General features: G+C 54.7%; 1 protein-coding gene across 5 annotated transcripts in view; it reads right to left on the minus strand.

The window, feature by feature from the left end:
* KIF1C (kinesin family member 1C) overlaps nt 1-18,815 on the minus strand; it is a 50,018-nt gene that overhangs the window by 29,044 nt on the left and 2,159 nt on the right. The window contains exons 2-3 of one of the 5 annotated variants that reach the window (XM_053259465.1): nt 18,482-18,603; nt 8,760-8,887 (exon numbers count right to left, since the gene is read on the minus strand). The gene's annotated coding sequence lies outside the window, so the exon portion shown is untranslated. Of the gene's footprint in view, nt 1-8,759; nt 8,888-13,713; nt 13,889-18,481; nt 18,800-18,815 lie in introns of those variants that run through there. The other 4 variants (XM_053259466.1, XM_053259462.1, XM_053259467.1 and 1 more) reach the window with 4 other exon arrangements.

The following is an 18,815-nucleotide window of genomic DNA, read 5'->3' on the forward strand; positions in this document are numbered from 1 at the left end:
ACCAAAGGACCAGTGCAGAGATAGCAAAACCAAACTGCTTGCTCACATGATGGTTGATGACAGCTCGAGAGAAATTATTTTTAGCCAAGACAGCTGTTCCCCAGCAACCAAAAGCGGGAAGATGGAAGGATGAACACACTCAATACACCCACGCATAGAGACTCCGGCAAGAGGCAATTCGGCTCACAAACCCGCCACCTCTCCAGACAAACAATGCTTGTACCCCTTCATCTCCCACCCAGAGAACCTAAGAGCAGCCCTGCGGGATCAGGCCCAAGGAGGCCCATCCAACAGGTCCAGCATCCTGTTCCCCACAGCAGCTCATCAGAGGCCTGCAAAAAGCCCACAGGCAAGAGGTGAGGGCGCGCCCTCTCTCCTGCTGATGCTCCCCTGCACGGGGATTCAGGGGCATCTTGCCTCGGAGGCTGGAGGTGGCTTATAGCCACCAGACTTGTAGCCATGGATAGGCCTGTCCTCCATGAATTTGTCAAAGCCCCTTGAAAGCCATCCAAGCTCGTGGCCATCACCATATCCCTTGGCAGAGAATTCCATAGATAAATTAAGTGCTGTGTGAAAAAGAAATTCCTTTTGTCAGTCCTAAATTTCCTGGCCCCTGATTCTAGTGTGGTGAGAGAGGGAGAAAATTTTATCTCTGTCCACCTTCACCACTCCATGCATAATTTTATACACCTCGATCATGTCTCCCCTTAGTCACCTCTTTTCCAAAGCAAAGAGCCCCAGATGCTGTAGCCTTGCCTCCTAAGGAAGGTGCTCCAGGCCCCTGATCATCTTGGTTGCCCTCTTCTGCACCTTCTCCAGTTCTACAATGTCCTTAAGTTACAGGGAACAGAAGTGCATGCAGCACTCCAAATGTGGCCGCACCACAGATTTATATAAGGGCATTATAATATTAGCAGTTTTATTTTCAATCCCCTTCCTGATGATCCCTAGCATGGAGTTTGTCTTTTCCACAGCTGCCCTTGACATTGAGTCGACACGTTCAACAAGCTGCCCACCACGACCCCAAGATCTCTCTCCTGGTCAGACACCAACAGCTCAGACCCCATCAGTGTCTATGTGAAGTTGGTGTTTTCTGCCCCAGTGTGCATCACTTTACACTTGCTTGCACTGAACCGCAGCTGCCAGTTTGTCGCCCTCAGTTTGGAGAGATCTTTTTGGAGCTTTTCACAATCCGCTTTGGATTTCACTACTACGGCTGTGCACCAATTGAGGTTTGAGCACTGGTTCGGCTCCAACCCGGTTCAGAAGACATCCAAACCAATTTGGCGCTATGGGGAGGGGAGCAGGAGCATCAAGAAGGAGGAGAGCAGGTCCTTCTCTGTTCCCCACCACTCCATGCAGCTTCCTGCTGGGGCAGTGCTTGTCCCAAGCACCTGTGTGCTGTGCCGGCACATACATGCCACCCACACAAATTTCCGATATATGCAAGGAGGGTTTTGTTATTCCCCTTGACACGTCTAGCTAGATGCTCCTCACGCTCCCTTTTTGCATCCCTGATTGTCTCCTTGCATTTCTTTTGCCAGAGTCTGGAGCTCTTCTCAGCATCAGTGAGAAGAGCGCCTCCCAAGTCTGCGGGGAGAGCGGGTTTGCTCTACCTTCCCCACAGACTATCACTCACCCTTCCCTGGGCAGGTGGATCGCTTGCCCAGACAAGCAGTGGCTCTCCTGTGCTTGCCCGGCAGCTCCAGGGGCTGGATCCAGGGAAGCGCCCCCAAGCCCCAACAATGCACCGTGCGAGTGCATGGCACATTACCAGGATCCCCCCCCCGCCCCGCCCAGTGTGCCTGCTGCAGACACGCAATCAATTAAATGATTGCTCCCTTAACCTAAGTCAACGACGAGGCTACATAGGTGGGTTTGCTGCCGGGATCCCATGGCAGTTTTGCACGCTCGTGTGAATAGCCTCACAATGTTTCTTCCTGTTCTCTTCATTTGGGCGGGGCTTCCATTTTCTGAAGGAAGTCCTCTTCCTTTTTATAACTTCCCTGACTCTACTTGTTAGCCACACTGGCATCCTCCTGAACTGGGTGGTACCTTTCCTCCTTCTTGGTATACATTCCAACTGAGCTTCTGTTATTGTAACTCTTTAACTAAGTTCCCTGCTTTCTGGGGCGAGTTGACCCCCTGCCCTGACTTTCCCAGTTCTCTCATTTTTGAGAAGTTTCCTCTTCTGAAGTCCAACACGGAACGGCCTCGCGTTTGGGGAGGCAGCCACTGTCAGGACAACCCACCAGGATTACAGCAACATGAATAACGACTCTTGAAAACACACCTGTTTTATCAGGCTTTTAGGTTATGGTGTTTTAAAGTTTTATTTATGGTAATTTAAATCTGTTTTATAGGATTTTTAGGTTCTAGTTGCTGTTTGTTTAAATTAAGTCACATCTGTGTTGGGACTTCCTTGGCGATGCTCCACATGCATAGAAGCTAAATTGGATCACACTATGGTCCATGTTCCCCAATGGTTCTGCAAATCTGACATCTCGCACCAGGTCCTGGGCACCACTCGGGATTAAGCCCACGGTTACCTTCTCTCTGGTTGCTTCCCTGACCAACTGTTCTAAGGCAGGGTCATTTAGCATGTCTAGAAATGTGGCCTCTCTGTCAGTACTTGCATGAGAATGTGCCCAGTCTATGTGCGGGGGATTGAAGTCACCCATTGTTACAGCTCTGCCTCTCCTTGATGCCTCTCTGATTTGCTTCGCCAACTCCAGGTCACTCTCAGCGTTTTGGTCAGGAGGGCGATAGCATGTCCCTAGTAACACGTTTGCTTTCAGTCCTCGTATTGTCACCCATAATGCAGCCCACACCACAAATTAACATTTGGGAGGGTTGGGTGGTTTCCACACGCCTAGTCCCTCTTGAGCCGCCCAGAGAACAGCCATAAGTTGTTATTATCCTTTCTCCAACTCTGGTTTATTAAAAAACCCTTCTCTCAAATGTTGCTGGACTACAACGCCCATCATCCCCAGCCACAACAGGCAAAACAAATTGAGAGTTGTAGTCCAACAACATCTGGGGATGCACGGCTGGGAACCCCTTTGAAAGAGGTTTATGAAATTAGGCAGGGCATTGAGCAGGTGGACAGATTTCCCCGCCGCTCTCCTCTCTTAATACGAGAGCTTGAGGGTCGTCCAGAGAAGTTGATGAGCAGCAGATTTAGGAGAGAGAAAAGAAAGGAATTCTTCACACAGTGCAGGATTCATGTATGGGCTGCTTTAAAGGGGGATTGGGCAGGGACATTCAGCAGGAGGAGGGGAGGTCTCTCAACCACGGAGGCCACCACGTGGAACCTCCATATTCAGTGGCAATAACCCACTGAGGAGGAGCAATAGCAGAGGAGGGCTCCTGCCTTCACACCCTGCCACGGGCTCCTGGCAGTATTCCCTGTAAGAGGGACTCCCTGATGTTGCTGACTACAACTCCCATAATCCCCAGCCAAACGCCTTTGCAGCTGGGGATGCTGGGAGTTGTAGTCAACGACATCTGGGAATCACTCTTACAAGGAGCACTGGCTCCATGGTGGGAAGAGGCAGGGCCTCGGGGCTGACCCAGCAGCCAGGCTCCTCTCCCATACCAATGCTGCAGTTCCCAGGGTGTCAAGCATCTCTCACTTGCAGCAGATGCTTAAGCTGGCATTTCCCCAACCTCATTTGCAAAGCAGAGCGGGGCCTTTTCCATATGGATCAATTGCTCACATCAGTTCACCCAAGCAAGCACAAGAGCTTGATCTCAGTTCTTGGGGGAAAGGGGCGGCCTTCCTGTCCGGAAACTAAGCCCTGCACCCGGCCTGCGATCCGTGAGGGCACTGGATGCTGGGCAGCCCTCTTTGAGCCTCTGGACTGAGCTGGATGGGAACTGACACATTCCTCCGCTGGACAAACCAAGCTCTTTTAAACAGAAACAAACAGTTATCTGCTTACATTTGTTTGGCCAGGAGGAGAACAGCTGAACACAAGATTCCTTCTCGCCTCCTTTTCTTTTTAAAACCCGTTTGCACTTTGGAGCTGCAGTTTGCCTTCATTCTGCCAGAAGGGCAGGGAGCCAAGAGCTGCCATTCCTGAAGGGCGTGTGTGTCAGAACTACCCGAGTGAATCAATGTCCTGGAATCCCAACAAAGAGATCCTTCCTGTTTGGAGGCCTCCTCCCAGGCACTGCAGCAGCACCCAGCCCAGCCAGTTCATCTGGGTCCACAGGCCGGGGCTCTAGAAGCCGCCAAGCCAAGCCAAGCCAAGCCAAGCCGCCTCTGGGGCCAGCCCACACACTTGCCATGGCAGAGAAGCCACCACGTGGTGGAGCCCCAGAGCCGGCGGGGGGGGGGGCGTGTCAGCGGAAGGAAGGAGGACGGCCCTTTCATTGCAGAGCGCAGCAGGCCTGCTGTCTGGCATCCTGGAAAGAACCAGCAGCAGCAGCAGCAGCAGCAGCAGCAGACGCCTCCCCCTCCCCGTCATAAGGGCAGCCCTGGAGGCAGCCCAGCTGGGCAAGGGACCTGGGCCCACCTGGCTATTCACCCCTGCAGCCCCACCCCGGGGAGGCCCCACCGTTGCCCACTGCCGCCCACTCAAGGACCGTGTCCCGGGGCCCCCTGCCAGCCAGAGACGCACACGAGAGCAGCCCCGCGGGTTGGGTCAGAACCGCGGAGCCCAGAAGAGCCCTGCTTCTGGTGGGATGCTCAGCTGGGGCCACTGCCATGTGGGTGCAGCAACACAGCCTTTTCAGGAAGCTTGTCAGGGGCTCCCAAGCCAGGCCCCCAGCTGCCGTTGGGCTACAGCTCCCATAACCCCCAGCCACAGTGGCCCTGGAACATGTTCCACCCCATATCACTGTCTGGGGAGATCCGATTTCCAACTAAGGAGGCTCCCTCGTGCCATGGCGGAGCTCTGGCCCCTGAGCTCCTGCTCCTCCACGAAGGGGTCTAATCCCCATCACCACCTCTTGTGGCAGCCAGTTCCACACCCCACATGAAGGCGGCTTTTGTCTGTCCTGAATCTATGGCCCATCCATTTCTTTGGGGAGAGGGAGAGAAACCATCACGGCATGCGTGATTCCATCCACCTCCTTCCCACTTCCCATTCGCCAACTTCCTTCCTAAGTGAAGATGCCCCCAAACACAGAAATAAAGGTCAAGTGTGCCGTCGTCAAGTCAACCTCGACTCCTGGCGCCCACAGAGCTTGTGGTTTTCTTGGTAGAATACCAGAGGGGTTGATCACTGCCATCTCCCGCACAGTGTGAGATGATGCCTTCCAGCATCTCTCACTGCTGCCCAATCTAGTAGCAGCGGCATTCGAACTGGCAACCTTCTGCATGTTAGTCAAGCATTTCCCCGCTGCGCCACCTAAGGAGCCAAACACAGAAAGAGCCGGAGGGAAAGAAGTCTCTGCCGCCTTTGCTTGGGCCAAGGGGTTCAGTGTGGAGTATTTTCACTAGTGCCAGTGAATGCTTTTCACTGGACAAGTTTGGACATACAAACGTATGGATATACAGATGTACGAAATCAAAAATAAATAATAAATGAGGAACAAGCAGTCGCTCTTCTGCCTCCTGCACCCCCCGAAGGGGGAGGAACCACCAGCATTACTTTGAGCTGGAGATGCTCTCAGGCAGGGGCCTTCTGAAGGCCACCCAGCTCTACGGGGCACGTCCTTCCTCCCCACCCTGGTGCCACAGGAATATAGGAAGCTGCCATATACTGTGTCAGACCCTTGGTCCATCTAGCTTCACAGACTGGCAGCGGCTTCTCCCAGGTTGCAGGCAGGTATCTCTCTCTCAGCCCTGCCTTGGAGATGCTGCCAGGGAGGGAACTGGGAACCTTCTCCTCTTCCCAGAGTGGCGGCTCCATCCCCTGCTGAGGGGAACATCTGACAGTGCTGCTCACACTTCTAGTCTCCCCTTCATATGCAACCAGGGCGGACCCTGCTTAGCTCAGGGGACAAGTCATGCCGGCTACTACAAGACCAGCTCTGCTCTCCATGAGCAGAGGTTTTTCACAGCCGCAGTTTCAGTCTGTATGTTTAGAGCATTTGCTGTCTCAGCTCTGCTGCTGCCTGAGCCATACTCCCAGGGCAAACCCTCCGCTCACCCCTGGCCCCTTCTGGCCGCAACACTCCTCTCTTCTTCTGCCTCAGCAAGCGAAAGGGGACATCAAGTAACAACCACCCGCTTTGGGTTGCTGCTTGTAGAACTTGCACAAGGCAATGAGAGGGGTTTCTTACTGTGGCTTGCAAAGCGATCTTGAGCACCATCGCACACCTGACCATTTTTGACCCTAGCCAAAATCCAGGTGGTACCAAGGACGGGAGAGAGACACAGTCCCTCCTCTGCTCTCTCAAGCCCGAACTCTCTTGACGTTCCCTGCTACCAAGTGGGAAGAGTGCATGGACTGGGGCGCACCGCAAGGGCTCAAGGCGAGGGGCAGGTGCACCTGGGCACACGAGGAGAGGGCTGGGGTCTTGCTTTTTGGGTTTTGAAGAGTATCCACAGGGTGGAAAACAGCCTGGGCGTTCCCAGTCTTGGGTCCTCAGCTGTCGTTGGACCACAACGCCCATCATCCCCATGGCCTTGGGTCGTTATGGCTGGCGATGATAGGGGTTGCATTCAACAACAGCTGGAGACCCAAGGCTAGGAACGAACTCCTCCTGAGGCCTTTTCCAGAACCCCCAAAGCTGACCTCACACATTCCCTCTCTGCCACGTGGCCATCTTCCCGTTGTCCTCATGGCTCACTTCTCAAATTCAAGGGGTCTCCCTCTCTTGACCAACAGTCGGGCCACACACACACTCAGCCAGGACGCTTCTGGCACCAAATACCCCTCAGGGATAGCAGTAGCAGGCTGTGGAGGAAGACCGGCCCTCCATGTGCACTCCTGGAAGTGCGCATGCACGCACACACACACACACACATGCACAGCCAGCAGCAAGAGAGGCCACGGAGGTGCCTCCCTCTCTACGCGCCCCCCCGCCCCCCCAGCTCAGGTCTGCACAGGGGAGTGGTGCTCCCAGCCCCAACCGGGCCAAGGTCTGCGGAACTCCGACTCCAACTCAGCTCTGCACCACGGTGGCTTTCATTCCCAACTCGGTCGGCTTCCGCAAGAGGGACAGAGCTGTCTTTTGCCGTCCCAGGACGCAGTCTCTCCACTTCCCTCCCAGAGGCAGAGCGGCTGCTGTTCCAACCTGGCAGGCCCCCTCTCCTGTGGCACCCAGAGCCCAAAGGGGCCACCCCCACGCAACGCAGTGGGGCAGGCACTGATGATAAGCCTTTAATTAAGGCTTCTCGGCCACCAAGCAGGGTTAATTACTGTAATCACAGAGCTGGTAGAAACAGACACATGCCCTGAATAAGAAGCACAACGAAAACAGGAAGCATCCTGCTTGCTTCCAGCAGCCAACTCCTTCCTCTCCACCGGCACAACTGCAGCTGGGGTCGAGGCATTTCACCTCATAAAATGTCAGGCACCTGGTGCCTTGAAATACTCAATCAGCTTGAATCCAGACAGGTAACATAACCCGTAATTTTGACCAGATCATTTGGCAAAGGGGAGCCTGCACCGGAGGTGTCTGGAAATGCCCTTCCAAGCGGTCTTAAGGCATCTTTGGGTATGCGGAGGCAGCCCCTGGCTCAGGACAATCTCATCAGGACCCTCAAGACTCACCTGTTCTCACTGGCTTTTAATTAATTATTGTTTTAGGCGACTGTTTTTATTGTTTTGTGTATTTTAATCTGTGTTGATTTTTAAATATTGTTTTAAATTTTGTATACCATCTAGAGATGTCTATATCAGGCGGTATAGAAATATGATAAATAAATGGAAAAAAACAAACAAACAACAACTCTTGAAAACACACCTGTTTTATCAGGCTTTTAATTTATGATGTTTTAAAGCTTTATTTATGGTAATTTAAATCTGTTTTATAGGATTTTTAGGTTTTAGTTGCTGTTTGTTTAAATTGTAAACTGCCCTGAGATTTTATGTAGGGCGGTATATAAATGTGACAAAGAAACATATATAGTGAGAACCGCCGACTGGCAACAGAGGAGCAGATTTTCCATGGCAAGGGGATTGAGTGAGAGAGAGAGAAAGCAGGGGGCAGCCTTGGGACATGTTGACCTGCGGCATAACTCATCACACTGCCCTGATGGCGATTAGGAGGACAGAGCGATTGTAAGGGGCGGTGGGGGGGGGGGGTGAGAACAGGCAGAGCTGTGGAGAGAGAGGGCTGAGTCAGCAACTGGTTGTAGGCACAGGGAAACTGTGCTCCCCCCCCCCACCCAGACACCACCGGGCACAAAACGCAGGCCCAAGGGTGCCTAAGAAATTGGCCGGGGGAACTCAAGAGTTTGAAACATCATCCCGCCCTTTGCAAATGATTCTGCATCAACCCCAGACAGAGAGAGAGAGAGAGAGATCAGCATAGGTCCCCTGAACCTGGGGAGCCCCTCGGCCGGTGGCCAGCACCACCTTGTGTAGAAGTGGCTCCTCAACCAGGCTTTGATGCAAGAGAACGGTACATGAAAGAGCAGCTGCAGCTCTGTGATGTGTGTTTTACTGTTCTGTTTTATATAGGCTCTTACACTTTTAGATAGAGATACGTTTTAAAAAAATATTTAAATACAATTTGTCCTTTTAATTGTGTATTGTTTTAATTATACGGTAAACCACTTTGGGATTGTTTCAATGAAAGGTGGCATATCAATGAAATGATAAATAAAGTGAACTCAACTCTAGGCCTGCATTACTCACAGTGAGGAGAAAAAGCTCCCAAGCTGGGTATGTCCCGGATCTCCTGCCCATCAGGCTGACTCCGTCCCCTCTCTCTGGCCACGTTCTCCACCACGCCAGGCATCGCTTCACTGCATCACGTCCCTCTGCTGGGGAGAAAGCCTCTCTTTGCTCAGCCAGGCTCCCGAGAGAGACACTAGCCCACACCGGCACTGTGACAATGAGCCCAGCAAGGCTGGGGCAGCGGGTGCCGGAGCATAGCCAGATCAGGCCGCAGAGGTAGACTCCGGGGCAGAGAGCTGGACCCTGGGGCCACGCTTTACGGACTGCCCAGATGCGAGGAAGCTCTTGTGAAATGCCACTGCTCCTCTCTCCTAGTTACGAGAAGCAGGCAGAACCAGGAGTAACTCTCTCCATTGGCTGCTGCTGGTGTCTACCTTCTGTTTCTTTTCAGACTGCAAGCCCTTTGGGGACAGGGAAGCCTCTCGTTTATTTTCCCAACATAAACCGCTTTGAAAACTTTGGCTGAACAGCAGTATACAAATACTCGTAGTAGCAGGAGTAGTATGAATCTGCTATATCAGCATGGGGCACACACACACCCCACACAACCTTTTAACTCGATTTGACAGGACGAAGAGAAGGAGAAGACAAAGTCTGCTGGCTTATCAAGCTGGAAAATGGGCACCAGGAGGTTTGCAGGAATGCCCCAAGCCAAGGAGAGAAGCTCACGAGCCAGACCAGGAGGCCGTGGCACACAGAGAGGAAGGAGACAGCCGAGCCCGGCTGCGATAAGAACAGCTGGCCACCAGGCCGGCTTTGCTGACATGTTCACAGGGTGCGCACACAAGCCAGCACACCCAGTATTTGTACACAGAGAGGGAACGCCCACACGCTTGAAAGGCGTCCAGAAACCCAAGCAGCTAAGCCAGTGGGAAGTCTGCGAGTGATCTTTCCTCTGAGCTCACACCTGCCAGGAGGCCACACGCTTCCACCCCCACTGCCTTCCTAGGACTCGCTCTGAGCGTCCCAATGATGCTGCTAGCCAAAGGAGCCTTTCACCGAGTCTGCTCCGATCTGGGACAGAAGCCGAGGCTTGGGAGGGCCCCGTAGGGAAGCAAACTAAAGGCACGGGCAGCCCAGAGGTCAGGCTGAAGGCATTTATGGATTTATGGCAGAAGTTGAAGGAAGTGGGGGGAACCCCACACAGGGCCCAGAGGCATACTTTCCATGCGGACCAGGCAGGTAGGAGCCACTGTGCCTCCCCACTTCTGCCCCACCAGCCAAGCAAGCACCCTGCCCCACTAACTGGGGCCCTGCACTGGTGAGCCAGACTACGTACAGGCAGGCAGGCAGGCATTGAGCAACCTTGACCTGATTGCTCCCAGCAAACCAGACGGGTGACTTGCAGAACTGGCTGGAGAGAAAGGCTGCAAGATTTATGGGTTGATTTTGCATCTGCCCGGACATAAGCAGGGCTGCGAAGTGTCCCCCCCGCTCAGCCCCTCACTCACAGCCTTTTGCTGGGGCATGAGGGCTGGCCTCTCCCGAGGCCTTCTGGCAAAGCCGGAGATATTTGATCAGCTGCCTGGCCCTGAGAGCCGTCATGAGAGAGAAGATCAGGAGGGCCTGTGTGCTTAAACAGGCCGCGGCAGAGAGGAATGCCAGCCCCAGCAGACTTCATGACTGCGTGCGCGCACACACACCCGGACGCAAGTCGGGAAACTGGAAGGAAGAGACTCCGCAATCACTGTCTGGGAGGAGACACCTTCCAGCTACCCCAAGGTGTAGCTAGCCAAAGGCCATGCAGTCCAGCGCCCTGCCTGACAGAGCACCATCCACTCTCCTCCCCACCTCAGCGGGGCAGCCCAAGCAATCCAGACCATGGGGTGTGCCTCCTGCAGAACGGAGAGGCCTTGCAGGAGCTGCTCACAGAGCAAGGAGCCGCAGAGAGCTCAAGCAAGTGAGCCAAGCTACCCCTGGCAGGAAAAAGGAAAAAGCCAAACACACAAACTCAAACTCAAGGAAAGGAAATCTGAGGAAGGAGCACCTCACATGACAGAGAACCCAAACCTTAGTTGTGGCAAAGGGCCATAACTCCGTGGCAGAGCCGCTGCCCGTCAGAGAAGACAATACTGGGCTCGATGGACCAGCAGTCCTGCACAAAGCCAACGTGCCTCAGCCCAGATCGCCAGCCAGCTTCTGTATGGCTGAAACGAAATGACCCCTTCAAGTAGCCATTCCCAGAAAGGGAGGGGAGCATTTGTGAGGAAGGAACCACAGTGCCCCTTTCCCGGAACTGTAGCGCTCGTGGCCTTTCCCCCCTCTGTCTCCTCACCTTTATCCCAAATGGCAGCTGGCACCCAGCTATGCAGACAGCTTCTCAACAGGCTAGCTCTGCACAGTTTAATCCCTGGCAAAGGTTTCACTCCAAGTGACAAACCCATCTCTGTACACAGGAGGAAACCTGTGTCCTCAAACACTCATGAGGGACAGAGGAAACACACACCCCCCGAGATCACAAACACAACATGCCCCTTCTTTGATCAACATAAAGCCATTAACAGGCCCCAGAGCTGGGGGCCACCCCCGCAAAGCCTGCTGCCTCCCCTTCCTTACTCACAAATAACAAATTTGGAAAGCATCCATCATCAGCCACAAAAGCGTCCTCAGCCTGCTGGGCATATGCCAGAAGTTTTGCCTGCTGTGGATGACACCTGATAAAGAGCTCTGTGTCACTCAAGGAGTCCGCGTATGCTCATGTCAACCAAAGTAGGTCCAATAAGAGATCTCACTTCCTAAGAAAACAGGTCCTTTAGGACCGCAGACTTGCATACGAAAGAGCACACCGGCTCTGTGTCTCCCTCCCTCTTTTGCACTCCACCCCCAGGGCAAGAACGTTTCTATGTATTCGCCTCATACACGAGGGACAGGTCACTCTCCTAAAAATAACTCACAACAACAAGGGGTTTCTCGTGTAGGCTTCCAGCTCTACTCCTCTTCTCTGTTGCCCAATGACACCACCACCACCACCACCATCACCAAGAGGGGACCCTAAAGTCATACAGCTGTCAGTTCAGAGAAAGAGGCATTTGGCGGGGAGGCCAGGCCTGTGGGCTGCCGAGAGAGAGTGCCCCTCGCCTGCCTTTGGCGCCAGAAACCAGCCCTGCTCACATGGGATCCTCCACCCTCTGCTCAGGCACCTGGCTGTCTTTTCTGCAGGTCTCACACTGGCGTTCTGGACCTTGCCCCCCCCATCCTGTCTGAAAGGGAGCTCAGATCAACCCCTGGCCTGGACACAGTGCCATCCCATGACAAAACAGAGGAAGCTGCCATCTACCGAGTCAGACCCTGGGTCCGTCTAGCTCAGTACTGTCTGCACAGACCCTCAGCGGCTTCTCCAAGATTGCAGGCAGGAGTCTCTCTCAGGAGTCTCTATCTTGGAGATGCTGCTGCCAGGGAGGGAACTTGGAAGCACAGATGCTCTTCCCAGAGTGGCGGCTCCCTCCCCTGAGGGGAATCTCTGGCAGTGCTGCTCACACATCAAGTCTCCCTTCCATATGCAACCAGGGTGAATCCTGCTTAGCTAAGGGGACAAGCCATGCTGGCTCCCACAAGACCAGCAATCCTGGGCAAGCACACAGGCCTCAGGTATATCCTGGTACTTGGGCTGTCCCATTTTGGGATCCCCTCCCATTCTAAACGTCCACACTGATCGCTGATCTGGAGCGCTCCAGCTGCTGTTGGCGAAGACTCCCATCCTCTTCAGTCACAGGGGCCAGTAGCCAGGGATGATGGGAGCCCTGGCCCAACCACCACCAGAGGGCCCAAGAGATGCAGCCCTGATCTTGGCGGTGGGGGCCATCCCCTGAAGGCCAGGCCACAGTGAGGCGGCAGGGACACCTGGCTACTCCACCTGTGTGTGTGTCTGCCAAGCGTCTGCCACAATGGATCATCTCAGTCTTTAAGGTAACCCGGGTGGCCAACCCTGGCTCTCCAACTACAACTCCCATCATCCCCAGCCACAGTTTGTTCACCAGGGTTGCCTACCCCGGTCTGCTATTTCCACAGGAGTCAAACCAGGGCACCAAGCAGAGAGCTGAAGTCAGGGCTTCTCAGAGGCTGCCGGACTCCAACTCCCATTGGCAAAGGCCATTGGGGCTGGGGAGGATGGGCCTTGTAGTCCAGCAACATGGAGGAAGGGGGAGGCGTTTGAGAAGCCCCCCCCAGGGGAGTCCAGCGTGACCCCCAGTCAAGTCACAGAGTCCAGTCCACAAGGGAGGGGGCGGGGGTCATTCTGGGACAGAAGGCCCTGCTCGACCCCAGCAGCCCCCCTTGCAACACCCTGCTGCTGCCCCTGAGGATGGGAGGGAGGGAGGGAGCGGGGGGGGGGCCCTTCTTCCTTCCCGGGAAAAGGCCGCTGGGGAAGCCTAACCCCAGAGGGCCCCCCACCCCACCAGGAGCATCTCTGGGCACACGCGCCCCAACCCGCCGCCTTGTTCTGCTCTGGCAGGGTCGCTCTTCAGCGGCAAAGGGCGCCCTGGATCGGGACACGGGGCCGTCCTGCGGAGCCTCCCGCCGGGCTGGCTCCGACCCCCCCTCCCTGCCGCGGTCTCACGTTAGTCAGCGCCGCTGCCTCCGAGGAAGCGGCTTTCGCGCCGCCGCCCTGCGCTGTTTATCTGCCCGGCTGAACTGCCCGCCCCCCCGCGGCCCCAGCTGATGGAGCGAGCGGCCCCTGGCCCGGGCCACGAGAGCTTCCTCCCGCGACACATCATCGGGGGTCTTCAGGGTGCCACAAGAGTCTGGCTTCTCTTTCGGGGTGCAGCAGCAGCAGCAGCAAGCGCGCAGAAGAGGCAGAGCTCTGCGGGGCGTCCAGCCCTCCTCCTCCTCCTCCTGCCCCTGGCGAGACCCGTTCCAGCGCCCCCGGCCCTGCCTTTGCATCCCTCCCCCCTCCCTCCCCCCCAGAGGCGCTCACCTTCCCCCCTGCTCGGGGGGCCCCTCCGATCCACCGTCCCCGGCGCAGGAATGCCAGACTTCTCGCTCGCCTTCTCCGCCCCGAACCTGGCTCTTCTCGGGGCTGCTACATCATTGCAGGGGGGGACGAGGAGCGCGGGGGGCCGGGGGCAGATGGGAGGGGGCAATCCGGGGGGCGGGGGGCAGCCACCCTTGCCTGGGATGGGGGGAGCAGCCGCCGCCGCAGGAGCCGGCGCCCGCGGGGCAGGGCAAAGGGAGAGCTGGGGGGAGGAGGAGGAGCACGCGGGGGAGAAGGGAATGTCGCGAGACGGGAAAAGTCTCCGGGCCCCTCCCGGGGAGGTGGGCAGCTCTTAAAAGGGCAACGCCAAGAGGCGGGCCGGGGAGAGGCGCCATCGCGCCAATCCCACCTGCGGCGGCGGCGAGATTGCGACTCCCTCTCCCCTGCACCGGCGTCCAGCGCAGTGAGATGCGCGACAGGGGAGCAGGCTCTCCTCGCCCAGCTGCCCGAGGCCGCCCTGCTCCAGCTTTCCCCTTGGGGTGGAGAATGGGGCTCAGGCACCCAGAGAGCCCTGCAGTGGGGAGGGCGCCGCTCCTGGCAACGACAGCCGCGCCCCCGTGTGGGTAGCAGCGTCCCTCCTGCAGCACTCCCTCACGGCTGTGGTGGCGGCGCCCACAGGAGGACTCAAGCGGAGGCGGAGGCAGCTGGCCCCTCCTTCGCATTCCCAGGTGTGATGGCGGGTCCCCAGACGACGTTGGACTACAGCTCCCATCATCCCCCGCCCCGCAGCCATGGACTTTGATGAAGCCTGAAGAGCGAGCAGAGCCAGAGGCCCAGCAGAGTCCGGAAGGATCCCGGACCCGGCGGGGCAGGAAGAGCTGCTAGGTGGCTGCGAGCAGACGAGGCGCTCTCACCCCGGACTTCGGGCCGAGGTGCAGGGCCTCCACACACAGCCCCTGGGGGCCCCAAAGAGGCTTCTCTCTCGTCTGCCCTGGGTGGGGTGGTTGCCTGGCCGAGCAGGATGATGCTTAGCTTGGGGCAGGGCAGGGCAGGGCTGGGGGGGCTCCAACGGCCCTAGGTCCAGGCTCCCAAATTACCTAGGTGCAGCGCCTCTGGCTGCAAGAGGGCCCTGCCCCTTGGAGTAGCAGGGAGGCGGCGGGGGGGGGGGGGCAGCGAGCGAGGTCTGCAGGCAGGACGAGGGCAGAAGAGGGAGAGCTTTCCGCTTGGCAGCTGGAGGGGGGAGCGCGGGTGTGGAGTTCTTGCCCGAGAAGATGGAGAGCCACCGACGAGAGACCCTCCGCCTTCTCTGTGCATCTGCCGGGTGCCCTTTTAAAGCCACCAGAGCTAGGCACACCGCTATCGCATCTTGTGGCAGGGAGTCCTTTATTTGCTCTCTGTCCTCCTGAATCTGCTGCCAGTCCACTTCACTGGCTGCGCCCAAATGACGAGGAGGATGGGCGAGGGTGGAGATGGAGAATACTTGCTCTCCCTCCCCTTCCCCCACAAGCGCTTCTGCGGCGGGGGGAGGGGAGCTCCCCCTAGCCAAACGCCTTCCATTGCTTTGGGCTGCTCCAACCCCTCCTTCCTTCCCTGTGTTTGCTTTCTTCTTCGGCCACTTTTACAGCCCTGCTGCAATCTCCTCCTCCTCCTCCCACTGGGCTGCCTCAACTACTGCCCAGAGCAGCTGCAGCAGCACAGATCAGTTGGAGCAAAAAAGCACGTGGCTTTCCAGGGATATGGGGCAAATCAGCGCCGCCAACTGACCTGCACAGAGTGAGGACATTAGCTGGTCTGTGACTTGGGCTAGCCTTGAGAGCCCTGGCAGGGAGCAGGGCCTGGGGCAAATCAGCCAGTGCGTGGGGGGGGGGCACTTGCAGTTCATTTTCATGGGGGTTCAAAGAGTAATTGCCCAGGGCAATTACCCTGCTGGCCCTGTCCCAAGGAGGACACCCCTGCTGCTGCTGAGACATTCATGCCATGGGGGGATGAGGCCTGATGTCCAGGCTGAGATCTTGTACACAAGCAGAACTGGAACATAGGAAGCTGCTGTATACTGAGTCAGGCCATTGGTCTATCTAGTGCAGTATTTGTTTGTTTTTTGTTTTTATATTTATATCCCGCTCTTCCTCCAAGGAGCCCAGAGCGGAGTACTACATACTTAGGTTTCTCCTCACAACAACCCTGTGAAGTAGGTTAGGCTGAGAGAGAAGTGACTGGCCCAGAGTCACCCAGCAAGTCTCATGGCTGAATGGGGATTTGAACTCGGGTCTCCCCGGTCCTAGTCCAGCACTCTAACCACTACACCATGCTGGCTCCATATTACACCATACTACACCAGTATTGCCTGCACAGACTGGCAGTGGCTTCTCCCAGGTTGCAGGCAGGAATCTCTCTCAGCCCTATCTCCAAGATGCTGCCAGGGAGGGAACCTAGATGCTCTTCCCAGACTGGCTCCATCCCCTGAGGGGAATTTCTTCCAGTGCTCACACATCAAGTCTCCTGATTAGTGTGACAGCAATGTTGAAGAAGAATTTGGTAACCTGTCTCTCTGAGCATACAGTGAGTGCTGTTGCCTCAGCAAGTAACAACTACAGTCAGCACAATTAGTAAAAGAGGTGACAGTACTCACCTTATGCTCAGAGGCACATGTTACCAAAGGCCCCAGCTTTTGTTAAGGCCACCAGCCAATGCAGGTAGTGGAATGGAACATGGAGTCCCTCGCCAAGTCGTGTTTCTGCAGTAATGATTTCCCCTGCTTATAACAAAGAACAGCCCCATGAGGTAGCTTAGGTAGTAGCCAAGAGGTGTGCCGGCCATTGCCTGTCCACCAGGTATAATGATCTCCTCCATGGCCAGGATAATTCTGTTGGCTCTAGCAAGCATTGTTCTCCCCCACACTTGTGTTGCCTCTCTTCATCCGTGCAAAGGTCAGCAATGTACACCTCAGTGCATGCACAGAGAGAGAGAAAGCAAGAGCTCTTGAAATGCCTGCCTCTCCCTCCCTTCACTCCACTCAGCTAAGCCACAAGGCTCCCCGCCTTTCTCTCCCCCCACAAATGTGCTACAGAAGACTCTTGGTTGACTGTAACTGAGCACATACGAATCTAGTGTTACCACAGAACCTAATGAGGGCGATCTTAATTTGTAGAAGTGTGAAACATTTATTTCTACAAGCCATGAAAGGCCCTCCTACAGAAGACACTATTTCCCCCAAAATACCTGAGTCAGCATGAGCATTACTATTAGCTGTTAGCAAATCTCCAATTGTAAATATAGGGTTGGGGCTTCATGTGTGCTTTTCAACTTCTGCTCCTCATAACTCAGCCATTTTTTGACAGATTCATTAAAAAAAACCCTACTTAAAATAACGTTCAGCAGGCGATTTTGAGCTTTAAAATGCCTGTTCTAGCACAAATAGTGCAGAAGGGAAAATTTGAGGGAAGTCCAGGGTTAGGTCGGGTGAAATAACATGATAGAATGCTATTTACCTCTCCACCCATAATACAGAGGCACTCTTGTGCCTGTATCATGTATGTTCTTTTCTTGAACATCCTGCTGGAGGAAGAGTTCTGTGTTACTTGGAAGACTGCACCCTTCATTTCAAGCACTAAGCTGGTCAGATGTCTTATTGGTTTTGTGCTCTATGGGACTCCTAACAGACCATGTGCTGGTGTGCACATGGCCCAGAGCAAGTAAGGGCAGGTGCACGGATGGAGCAACAACTCAGTGGTGAAGAGCTAATCGTGGTAGCGAGTATGAATTTTCCATGCTTACATCTGCAGGATGACTACATGTGAGCACCGTCTGCTGTCAGATGGCAGATGCTCAGTGGTAGAGCATCTGCTTGCATGCAGAAGGACCTAGGTTCAATCCCTGGCAGCATCTCCAGAGAGGGCTGGGAAAGACCCATGAGCCCTGAAAAGCTGCTGCCAGTCAGTGTAGACAATCCTGAGCTAGATGGACCCATGGTCTGACTCCGTAGAAGCAGCTTCCTGTGTTTCTAGCATTGCAGAATTTGCAAGCATTTCATCCAGGGCAGAAGTTCCATCTTGGAGGGTGTTTGTTTGGAGATGGAAGTATATAGGCATTGTTAAGAACACAAGAACAGCCCTGCTGGATCAGGCCCTGCAAGGAGGCTCGTGTAGTCCAGCATCCTGTTTCACATCGTGGCCCACCTTATGTCATTGGAAGCCTACAGGCAGGAGTTGAAGGTATGCTGTCTCTCCTGCTGTTACTCCTGCAACTGGTACTCGGAGGCATCCTGCCTTTGAGACTGGAGTTGGCCCACAGCCCTCCGACTAGCAGCCATTGATAGACCTCTCCTCCATGAAGTTAGCCAAACCCCTCTTAAAGCCACCCAGGGGTCACCGCATCTTGTGGCAGAGAATTCCACAAGTTGATTATGCGTTGTGTGAAAAAGTACTTCCATTTGTTGGTCCTAAATTTTGTGGCAATCAATTTCATGGGATGACCCCTGGTTCTAGTATTATGGGAGAGGGAGAAGAATTCCTCTCTATCCACTTTCTCCACACCATGCATGATTTTATAGACCTCTATCATACCATGTTAAGATTCTATATAAAGTGTTTAATTCTTTAGAAGAGATGCTGAGGCTCCGCTAATGTGTATTATTAATACACTAACGTTAGACCCCTTTTAAGGAGTTCACTCACATTACCTCCCTTCCTCCTGTTCTGAAGGCATACCTTTATTTTCTGCCTGAGACATACTAGGCTCTGTATAAAAAATAAAACACAAATAAGCTTCTTACTTTTAAAACCTGGGCAGCCATAATCCAAACAATTCCAATTCCCCTCTTGTGGCTTCCAAGATGAAAGGCAACCACCAAGCACCACCTCATGGTCTGCTGCAGCCAAAGAAGCATTTCCGTGCCTATAGAAAAAGAACAAGGGAAATCGTGTTCGTAAAGAGAAGCAGCCTCACTTTTCCCATGATTTTGCATTCACCTCCCACGCCTGTTCTAAACTGTATGGTGAAAATAAACAGGATAACTGTGGAATGGGAAGGCCTTTGGGGTTGGTTTTGTTTCTTATGAAAAGGTTCACTTCCCCCACTCTGGCTGCTTTACGGCTTGTATTCCAGAT

This window comes from Hemicordylus capensis, chromosome 6, assembly GCF_027244095.1.
Source record: "Hemicordylus capensis ecotype Gifberg chromosome 6, rHemCap1.1.pri, whole genome shotgun sequence".
Taxonomy (NCBI): Eukaryota; Metazoa; Chordata; class Lepidosauria; order Squamata; family Cordylidae; genus Hemicordylus; species Hemicordylus capensis.